The sequence below is a fragment of the Carassius auratus genome, chromosome 35, assembly GCF_003368295.1.
Source record: "Carassius auratus strain Wakin chromosome 35, ASM336829v1, whole genome shotgun sequence".
NCBI classification, from domain to species: Eukaryota; Metazoa; Chordata; class Actinopteri; order Cypriniformes; family Cyprinidae; genus Carassius; species Carassius auratus.
The window spans coordinates 14311050-14323115 of NC_039277.1; the positions used below are offsets into that span (position 1 = coordinate 14311050).

The window sequence follows — 12066 nt, forward strand, 5'->3', positions numbered from 1 at the left end:
GTGAGCTTTGAAAACTAATCATAATTTTATCCTTTGTTTGGATCATAAAATAAATCGGCCTACATTAGGTCATGTTTAGCAGTTAAAGTATTCATTTATTCACATCAGTTTATATGAAACAATAAATATTACTTCAACTTATGTACTTGAAAAGTTACAATACATGTGCACGCTGCATATAGATAGTGAAAGTAAAAAGTGAAAGTGACATATAGATAATTTAGAGTTTCCTAAAACAGTACTCAAATATCAAAGCTAGAGTGTTTAATCTTCCTACTGATTGCACAGTTTGTCCAGAAGGTGATGTTTAACATGCTGTGAACTGAAACAACAATAATCTGGGGCCAATGATGATTTTTGACAGCAAAGGGGTTAAATTCTTACAAAACCTGCAACAGTTAGTAGCAATGATATTCGAAACAAATGCATGGAATGTATATTATAATTATTATAATTATTTACCTTCATGACTTCATGAAATTGTGCTCAGAATGATAGCTTTGTCAGTTTAATTAATGTTCTGTAAAAATATTAACCAGAGAAGATGCTGGCTGAAATATTTTCAGAGTTAAGATGAGTTTAACTGTCTTTTTAAACCAGGGGTAAAATAAAGCATAGACCATAGGGTTCAGACCTGAGTTCATATACACAACCCACATCAAAACATTTATTGTTGTGGAAGAAATTGCTGATATGGAACAGATATAGTACGGAATCCAACAAAGCAGATAAACTGTGACAATGATTCCTAATGTCAGAGCAGCTTTGCTCTCAGATTTCCTTCTCACTGAACCTTCATTTACACATTTGCCACCCTTCATCAGGGTGTTTATAACTTTCACCTGCTGATGTACAACATAGAAAATCCTCAAATATAAAGATATGATAACGATACAGGGAAAAATAAAACACAAGATCAGATCAATTACTTTCCAAGCAAAACTCACCATAACAGAACACTCTCCAGAACAGATGTTTGTTTTGCTTGAAATGTTAAAATAACCATTACTAATTACAAAGGCAGTGCTAGAAGTTGTGGAAAAAACCCAAATCAAACAGATGCTTATTAATGTTTTAGTCGTGGTTATTTTTTGTGGGTACAGTAAAGGGTGACAAACAGCAACATAACGATCAACAGCAATTAAAACTAAATTACTAAGAGATGCTGAGAGAAGCATCGCAAAAAATATTGTATAGAGTCCACAGAAAGTGTCTCCAAAGTACCAACACATCTCAATCAATTGTATGGCCTCTATGGGTATCACAAGTCCAACAAGCATGTCGGCAACAGCCAGAGAGAGAATGAGCAGGTTGGTTGGAGTTTGAAGCTTCTTGAAGTGAGAGATGGAGATGATCACCTGCAGGTTCAGAAACATAGTCCATGCTGACAGCAATGAAAAAAACATATACATGACATTGGATTCATGTTGGGAGCGTTTTCCCTTGATGCATGATGAGTTGATGGCAGGAAAGCAGTATTGAGTCTCATGATCCTCTGTCTCATAGGCCATGAGTGAAACTCCTCCTGTTAGGAGTTTATTCTGCATTCCTTAAAGTCCTTTCATTTATATAGTGTCTGGATCAGACTGATCAGCCCCCTCTGATGCTGCATGATGACATTATTTTCCTTCAACACTTTCAACCTTAAAGGGATAGTTCACCCAAAAATGAAAATTCTGTCAGTAATTACTCACCCTCATGTTGATCCAACCATGTAAGTCTATCGTTCATCTTCGGATCACAAATTAATATTTTTATGATTAAATATGAGTGCTGGAATACTCCTCCATTGGCTTTAAGGGGGCCCAAACTTGTCCGTCCAGAAAGTCAGTGAAGAAAATGTTTAAATAGTCCATGCCACTACAGTAGCTCAACCGTACATTTCTCAAGCGACAATAATACTTTTCGTGCGAAAAAAAACAAACAAAATAACGACTTTATTCAACTATTCATTTTCTCTCTTGTAGGCCTCTTATTTCACGAGAGCTCCATGACGCATACGCGAGAACTAAACTGACGATGGTCTTCTTCTACTACTACTTGTTACTGGCTGCTCACTCCTTACGAGTATTACCGCCACCTAGTGTTCAAGATGACGTGCTGGCATAGCTGGAAGCACTAAACTTTGTTTACAAGCAGGTGAACGCGCGCGCGCGGTAGTTAAAACCATTATTTGTAAATATGTCGGCAGATTTTGACGTAGATGAAGACTTGAATTTTTTTAACCAACCTTACTTATTCGAACCTGAATACACAGACATTGAAATGCAAGAGATGGAAGAAGCTGCCACTGCAACACAACCACAGTCTCAAGCTTCCGAAAGACAGAGAGCATTGGAGAGCTGGTGGTGTAAATGTAATCAGTGCCAGGCGATGCCAACTGAACAGGAGAGCATGTGCAGCATCGATTGGGACATTGTCATGCTACAGCTTGAAAGTTTGGATAACGCAGACAATGGGACAAGTGTATTTAGCTGTATAACCGAGGATCCTGGTTTTCCGCCCCTGCTAAGTCGAAGTGTTTTAGAAGTGTTTTTTAATTTGCCTAAAGTGAACTGGAAGAGACGTCCGAGACCAGAAGGACCGGCTGACACTTCATCTATGGAGTAAGTAGGTTTGTTTTAACTGTAGAATAATTACACGTGCAGCCTAGCTTTTTACAATGTGTTTTCTTTATCATCTATCCTTATGTGTGTAAAGTTTTTTTCTGTTTACAGTCAGTACAGACTGGTGGCATATTGAAAGGTCAAAAACTTGGAAGACACAACAGAAAAGTTCTTCAATCTTGTGTAGTGCGAGCCATACGGGAAAGATATCCCTCATCCTCGGGAGTATATGTCAAGGATGCCGAAGAAGCTTTTATGCTAATGTAAAGAAATTAAAAGCAAGTCAATACACTAATTTATTTTTATTTATTTAATTATTTTGAATATTTACATTTAACATTTTTGTGTATTGCTGATATACTTGTTAAAAAAAAATATTAATAAAAATATATTGTCTTTTGTTTGTAATTTAGGTTTAAGGTTTACCAAACAGTTTTACTTTAGATGTTAAAGAGAATTTTAGTCAGAGAGCTTTCTTTATCACTGCAATAGAAATGCACAAATTTTTATTATCAACAGTTTCAAACACTATATACAATTTTTTCTAACAACAACAACAAAAAGAAATTGTAAATATGCATCATGAGATAGCATTTCACCAAAAGAAAAATCTAACAAAATAAGAAAAGGCCAAAAAAAGTTTTACAGTATTCTGTTGACAGTCTTTTACTTGGAAAACCTTGACACATGTTTTGCAATAGCAGCCTCCTTGTCCGGTTTGGGTTTTGTTGCAATATTGCACGGTATATCAGGCAAAGAAACTTGAGAGGAAGGGTCCTTGAAAAGTACAGTAGGGTCACTGCGTCATTCCTGTACCCTCTGTAGAAGTTCATCCCTGAAGTTTTGTGTTGTTGGTTCATACATTTTCCTTGCCAACCAATCTTTATTTTGCTTGGGGAAAACAATGTTGTATTGTGGAACACCTGTTAAAGTGAAATATATACAGCTGTAATGCATTATTTTTTGCCCTAACTAAATTACCTTGTCTATTTTGCTCTCTGTCAGTGTGTATGTATAATTCAATTGTGCATTTTGCATTGTCGCACCCCACTTTTGGAAAGTTGATTACTTGCCTGAGCTGGTTGTGGCCTGTTGACGGTTTACATTTTCATTGTGATCCATGACAGCAAGTTGAGAACGAGCTGTCATCGAGGAGTAGTGAAAATGCAGGTTCTTTCTGCAGTATTTCAGAAGAACAGAATGGTAAACCTCAAGACAGCCAGAGAAAAAAATAAATGTTTAGGTTTTCCCTATCCATGTGAATTTTAAACCATTTGTTTTAGCATTTACTTGCCTGTATGCTTGAAGAGTGCCATTTGCCTCATGTCCTTCAACAGATTGGGATGTAAAACCAGTGTTGATAGTGTGCGGAAGGCTGTGGACTCTTTTCTTAGCCATAGTTTCCTCCTTTGCTGGTCATGGGTGAGGTCAATGTGGGCACACGTTTGCTGACGTCAATTTTCATCCCACCTGTGTTCACCGCAAATGTGATGGAGCAGAGATTTCCACTTTTCTGTCAAAACCTGTTTAAAACATTTTTACAATGAAATTTTTGATAAGGGTTTGTCATCAGATGTATAAAATAAATATTAGATAACAAACCTTTGGGTCACCATTGCAGGATGCACATGCATACCACAAATGGTTGCATATGCTTTTAATCCATGGCTGAAGGTCTACATTTTCTTTCTTTTTAGAAACTGATAGTAATTTCTTGAAGAAACCAGCAAAACATTATGACAGTTATTTATTATACATTATGAGATTGTGGGGTAAACCTAGTACACACAAACAGTGTTTATATTATTGTCAAACTATTTATGTACAACAGTAGTTAAAGGGACAATAAGTAACTTTTTAGGTATTTCATTATCTAAAATCAATATTTTTATTCATAAATATGCCCTCAATGGTGTACAAATACCTATGCCAATGTTTAAACTAATCCTCGTAAATGAAGAATTTATTATCTTTATATACATGGGACGGGTAGGTCGACGGAGGCTTCCATGTAGTTCCGCCATCTTGCAAAACTATAATAGCAGAGAGGGACAAAAAGTACTAAGCCAACGCGTTTCCACAGCGCGTTTTCGGTCAGAGCAAGAAACACAGGTGCAGAGCAGTGAGAGGCGCTTGAAACTGCACCGGCAAGTTTAAAAGTCTGGATTGCATTCTTATTATGGACCATACATATGCCGCGCCACAGGAGAAGAAAACATCGTCGCCAAAACAGTAAAAAATAGAACGTAAAAGGAAACGTGACCGTAGATTACAGAAAACAAGAGTTAATGTCAGGGAAGCTTTTTCTAGGTGGAAAGAGCTAATGCTTGATAAAGATTTCAAAAGAGACGCTGAAGTGGCCAGTTTTCTTCTCGACAGGTAAGTCAGTGTTACAATCTATATTATAATATTTTTTTTATATCTAACAATGCATATAATTCAGAAAATATAACGAATAAATTAGACATAACTACTAATTACAATATTTCATGTTTTCCACAGTCAGTAATTCATACTGTAACATTCGTTTGTTAGTTGTCATGTTGCAGTTTGTTTGAAATAACACACCTGTTCACCTGAAGGAAAACTTGACGAAGTGCTATTAGAAGACATCCTGTCAAAGCTTTTTGGTACATATCGCCTACCGTAGATGCAACGCGCATTTGAAAAAGCGAGGCGCTGGAGAGCAAAATTAGTTTAAATGCAAAATACAATTTCACCACTAGATGGGAGTAATTCCTACTTAGTGTCCCTTTAAGAAATAAAAAAAGTTATAAAAAAATACGTATGAATTAGTATGGAAAGATGTATACCCTTCACTACGTGCCAGATGTCAAACTCATGATGAATTTGTGGATAATCAACCCTCATGATCTTTCTTATAGATGGGGATCTGTTCGTATTAATCACGTCAATGTCAATTCCCATTTCCAAAAGAGAGTTTAGACCTCTTTTAAAGCCTCTGACATTGTCTGTGGTTCAGTAAATTCCTTGAAACGTCTGTGTGTGGTGTCTCTTGACCCCTTGATGCCTTGATCAGTCCATTCCTTGTGAAGTTCACTCAAATTCTTGAATCAATTTTGCTTGACAATCATCATAAGGCTGTGGTTCTCTCGGTTGGTTGTGCATCTTTTTCGTTCACACTTTTTCCTTCTACTCAACTTTCTGGTAACATGCTTGGATACAAGACTCTGTGAACAGCCAGGGCCCGGTTCCCCGATAACGTTCACTCTTAGCGCTCTATGAAGACCTCTAAAGATATATCTTACCAAAGTTGTTTATGTTCCTAAGTGTGTTCCCTGAAGTGTCCCTTAGGAAGCTTCTTAGCATGCTGCCTCTTACGTCCGACGTTACAAGAGCGCTGTCCCGAGTGAGGGTGCTGAATTATATGGCATCGATTGCTCAGGAATCGATTTTCCACTTCACGCGAAGGTGCAATACAGCGTTAAGAAAGACAACACGTTCAATGCAAATGAAACATTCCTCAAATTATTCAAGTAACATTTATTTTAACAAAGTTTAAGTTATCATTAGAAGATAGACTATAAATTAAATTATCAAATGGTCAGTAATATGTTCACACGATATGTTGTGACGGTTAGACGAACCGGGTATCCCTCGCTAATCATCCACCCTCCTTATCCCGTTGTGACACTTGTACTTCTTGATATGTGTTTAACGGCTAAAAATTACAGGATGTAATCCGCGGCATGGTGCAGAAGGGTGTTGGTGACAGTGTGATCGCACCTCCACACCGAGGTCTTGATTAGGCCGTAGCCCTCTCCCACGACCTCGAAGAATCTCTCTGTAGCAAAAAACAAACAACAAACTTATGCTGGTCTTCAGGGCTTAAAGCAAAATTCCGCTGCGTTAGCCTGGCAAGCGCAGGTCTGAGAAGGTCCAGCAGCTCCATAATGAGCTGTCTTGGGAGGCGTTTTTAATTTTTTTTTTTTTTAAATTATATATAGCCACGTCAGGCAAATTGTCAAAAGGGCTTAAGTTTTGCAGATTAAAAAAATTTACATGTACTAAACGGCTCCGTGTCCAGCTCCGTCTTTGATTCAATACAAGGACACGTTGGATCACTGCCATAGTTGGTCGCTTACTGGACACCACCATGCTTACATATTTATAGATCTTAGCCATTTAAAGCCAAATTGTTTGCCAGATTTTAATTATCAAAAGTGATTGCCAATTCGCTTTAATTACATTACGAAAAAGCCTAGGCTACTTATCACCATATTACTTCTGATACCACATAAAGTCAACTTTGTAAATAGGCCTCTATCCATTGCGAACATAATTTATTATGAGTCTTAAAATGTCCATAACATAAAATCATTGTTGAGCCACAACATTGTCAACATACATTAGTTTGACTTGTATTGCACTGTGCTGATTTCTAAAGACTACTGTACAGTAGCATCTGGAGCTCAAACAACCCTAAGAGTGAGCTTACGAATGGTCCAGACCAACCTTATGAAAGTGTGACTTACAGAAGATATACTTAGCGTACGAACGTGTCGGGAATCACGCCATAAGGTTAAGACAGAGGTTAAGGAATAGGTTAAGAACTACTTAGCGATAAGAACATTTTGGGGAACTGGGCCCAGCTTCTTTGGCAATTAATGTTTGTGGCTTACCCTCCTTGTGAAGGGTGTCAGTGATTGTCTTCTGGACAACTGACAGTTCAATCTAAAATATCTTAAACTGTGCTCCGAAGATAAATGGAGGTCTTACTGGTTTGGAACGACATGAGGGTGAGTTATTGATGACATAATTATGATTTTTGGGTGAACTATCCCTTTAGGTGCTAAGATCAATCATTAGCGGGAAACCCTGCCCTGGACACCAACCACTTACACAGTGGTAACATACTATGTACACATCTACTTACTAAGTACACAGGTATTAGTGCCACAATGTAAAGTGGGACAATCAGTTCACTAAAATAATCCAAAAGAGGCATTGAAACTTAAATAATAATAAAAAAGTGTGTTAGCTGTCGTAACTATATAATTATTCAAAGCATTTGATTAGAAAAAAATTGGATGATAAAAATGTGGCCTACATGAGGCGATGTTAGGCAGTTACAGTATTAATTTATTCACATCAGCAAGAAACATTACTTCAACTTAATTGAAAAGTTAGGATAACATATTTAATATTGTTATAGTTTACATTTGTGTGCAGCTCCACCCTTTAAATGCCTTTTGGATGAATCTGAAGTTACTTTGTTTCAGATGTTTTAATTCTGAGGTGTACTGTAAGCCATTTTAAATATTAACTTTGTTATGAACCACCATAATATACTTGACACTTACACAAAGTTCTAATTGACTGTCCTCTTTGGCTATATTTACATACAAAATTTTGGTTCTTGACTGTCCTCTTTGGCTATGTTTACATGCAAAATTTTGGTTCAATCAGACTGAATTCATTCTGACGGATGAATCTGAATGTAGTGTTAACATGAATACTAAATAAATAAGTGATCGGGTTGATGTGCGCGTTATGTCACATGCTTCAAAATCTGAATAATTTCTTTTTTTAGATGTGCATTCTGCACAAATAGCGAAAGTGAAAAGTGAAAGTGACATACAGTAAAAGCACATAATAACGACTCTCCTGCAGAATTTTTTTTATTCGTTATTAACAGCAGAATTCATATTTAACTATTTATGGGTAAATATACATATAAATTGCTGTGCTGCTCGTATTTATCACACACACGCACACAAAAAACCTCCCCGTGCCCAAATAGGGTTGACTGTGGATGAGTATACAAAACAAGGTTGTCCTGCTCCCCTTCACAGTTGTTGAGGATTAGGAATATAAAAGGAATAGTAGCTCGTTCCGTGTATCATACACTGTAAAAATGACTGATTTTAACTGTAAAAAACTGTGAAAATGCTACTGTAAAAACCTGTTAAGTGGTCAACGGTAATTTCCTGTAAACTTTCCAGGGAAAAACTATAAACTTCCGTTCCCACAATTCTCTGTGTTACATTTCAGATTCAGTATCTTATTATTTAAAAGCTGCTTGTGATGGGTTGTGTTTCATCACGTGTTTTTGTCATCACCACCTGCTTTTGGTGGTTACCAGTGTATTACAAAGGTACAAAACAGATTTCAGTACTTCAATAAGTTGGTATATTATTATTATATCAATTAAATTACGGTATTAAACTGTATATTTAAGGTAAAACTGTAACTGTTACTGTATTTTTTATGTTATAAAACCGTTAAACCAAAAACGGTTTTACTGTATTTTTACGGTAAAATTCTGGCAAAAACAGCTGCCGGGTTTTTACCGTATATTTTACGGAATATTTTTTAAAGTGTATGTTATAAGGTCATTTCTCGTCATTTTAGTTCTTTCAGTTTTGGGGTTCAATGCGATTGAGTTTTTACATGCACTCTCATATTAAACGATCTCTTAACGCAATATCGTATTAAATGAGGACTAAACCACCCCCTTCAATCCGATTTAAATTTAATTCCGATTGAGCTCAATCAGATCGAAAGAGGTGTTTACATGAAGGCTTTTTAGTCCGATTGAGCCATCAATCCGATTACAAATGGATTATTTGGTTGCATGTAAACATTGCCATTGTGTCTGTCATTATGTTTTTTATTTATATAAACACAGATTCAGCATGACTGATAAAAGTGAAACATAAAGTACATAATATCCATCAATAATATGAAAACAACAGTGTTACAACAGTGGTAGAATTTCAATCAAATTTGATGCTAAGAATAGATGAGTGCATCTGTAATATGTTTAGGAGCATGTGAAAAAAGAAAAAGAAAAAGAAAAAACTTAACCAAGTCCCTGCAGAGTTTTAAGTCTTAATAGTCATAAATTACATAACAAACATCTTAATTATAATGTTTAGAGGTCTTTATTGTGATTATAGTGATTATACAGTTTTTATGGTGACCACTCTGATACTGTTCTGTTGGTCACTAGATTCTTCAGGAAAATGTGGAATGTGTGACTGAGATAAATTTACTACTATTAGACTGTGTAAATAATGATAATGATTGGATGATAACATTCTTTTAATCATTAATAGGTTTTGTTAATGGTAACCAAACTCAGTGACAAGTTCAAGTCAGAAAGTTTAATTTACTCCACAGAACCTATTCAGTATAAAATAAACCAAATAACAGGCTGGTAGGTAAAATAATTGTATACCAAAATTAATTTCTTTAATAGCAAGTATAAACTTTTATTAGACAAATATGAACAATTGTGCAAAAATGAAATGTGCTTACCTTGAACTTGTACACAGCATATTTAACTATTTATTTATTAATGTCTTTCAGGTATCATGAAAGATATTATAAAACTAATTTCAATCAAAGTGGATGCAGGGTGAACTATTTTAAGAATTAAGATGTAACTGTGTGTAGGCTTCTCTCGAGGAAGTGGGTTGATTTGTCATATACATGGATTTGTCTTTGTTCAGTTGGCTTACACTTTACTATGGTGTCAGAAAAGATCACTGATGTGAAAATTCGGAAACACAATTATAATTGGTATTATTCATGTTTTGCATGCATTATTGATGTTGAGATGATCTTCCACTGAATATTGTATTAAATGTGTGAAATAAAAAATAGAGTTCCTCAGATATTGAAAATATTTATGATGTTGTCAAATTACAAACTGGCTAAAGAAATTTGTTGGGGTTGGAGGAGGGAGTTAATTACAAGCAGCATTGCGATGGATGAGACGCTGAAGAGTTGGAATTTGTGATAGGTGTCAAGACTGGATTGGTACATGTCAGGCTAACTGTCAGCTGATGTGAGCTCAACTGAAATGGCCTACCTGAACTAACACAATGCTAAATAATGTTTTTGATTATTGTTAGTATTTATGTCTACTGAAAGCCATGACAAGAACAATACAACAAAACACAGGACTAGGAGCTATGGTTTAAACATCAGTTTGTGCTTTATCAGTAAAGAATAAAAAGTGTTGTGGGGGTGGGGATCATAACAACAATTATGATCTATTATAAACTCTGATTATAATCTGTAAAAATGTTAATGATAGAGGATGCTGTCTGAAATATTTTTAGAGTTAATATGTGTTTAACTGACACTTTGAACCAACGGTAAAATAAAGCATAGACCAGAGGATTCAGGCCTGAGTTAATATTCACAACCCATATTAGAAATCTTAATATTTTGAGAGAAATTACTGTATTCACTGTAAGAGACAAGATGTAGTATGGAATATAGCAAAGCAGATAAACACTCACAATGATTCCTAATGTCAGGGCAGCTTTACTCTCAGATTTCCTCTTCGCTGAACCCTCCGTTACACATTTACCACTCTTCATCAGAGAGTTTATGACTTTCACTTGCTGATGTACAACATAAAATATCTTCAGATATAAAATTATAATCACAGTACAAGGAAATAGGAAAGACAAGAAAAGATCAGCCATACTCCAGGCAGAGTTAGTCATAAAGGGACACTCTCCATAACACCCATGTGTTCTCCTTGATGGATCAAAATATCCGTTATCTGTTATGATGGAAATATTGTATGCTGAAGACCACATCCAGCAGATACATATGATAATCAAAGTTTTAGTTGTAGTAATTTTTTGTTGGTACAGTAAAGGGTGACACACAGCCAAATAACGATCAACAGCAATTAAAATCAAATTATAAAGAGATGCTGAAATGAGCAGCCCTGTTATTACCAAAAACAGTCCACAGAAAGTGTCCCCAAAATGCCAGCACATCTCAATCTGCCTCGAGGCCTCTATGGGCATCACAAGTCCAACAAGCATGTCGGCCACAGCTAGAGAGAGAATGATCAGGTTGGTTGGTGTGTGAAGCTTCTTGAAGTGAGAGATGGAGATGATCACCAACAGGTTCAGAAACACAGTCCACACTGACAGCAATGAAAAAAGCATATACATGACATTGGATTCATGTTTGGAGCGTTTTCCCCTGATACATGATGTGTTGATGGCAGGAAAGCAGTACTGGATCTCATGATCCTCTGTCTCATAGACCATGTGTGAGTCTCCTCCTTTAAGGATTTTGTTCTGCTTTCCTTAATGTCCTTTCATTTATACAGTGTCTGGATCAGACTGAACAACCCATCTACCGCCCAACTCTGATGCTGCATAATGACATTTAATAAGTTATTGTATGTATTCATTTATTCACACAATAGTCTGTTTAACAGCCCATAGGTAACACTTTAGAAAAGGAAATACTTAATCACCATTAACTATGACTTTCCCCTCAATAAACTCCTAATTTTCTGTTTAATTAGTAAGGTTGTTTTTAGGTTTAGCTGTTGGGTAGGATTTGGGATGTAGAATAAGGTCATGTAGAATTAGTACAAATAAATGGCTAATATTCTAGTAATATGCATGCTTATAAGCAACTAGTTAAAGGACTCTAAAATAAAGGGTAACAGCTA

At 36.0% G+C, this 12066-nt stretch overlaps 2 pseudogenes; both read right to left on the bottom strand.

The window, feature by feature from the left end:
* Positions 1-512: 512 nt before the first annotated feature.
* On the bottom strand, positions 513-1565 carry LOC113054830 (trace amine-associated receptor 13c-like; annotated as a pseudogene).
* Positions 1566-10633: 9068 nt separating this feature from the next.
* On the bottom strand, positions 10634-11707 carry LOC113053910 (trace amine-associated receptor 13c-like; annotated as a pseudogene).
* Between the last annotated feature and the right edge of the window lie 359 nt (positions 11708-12066).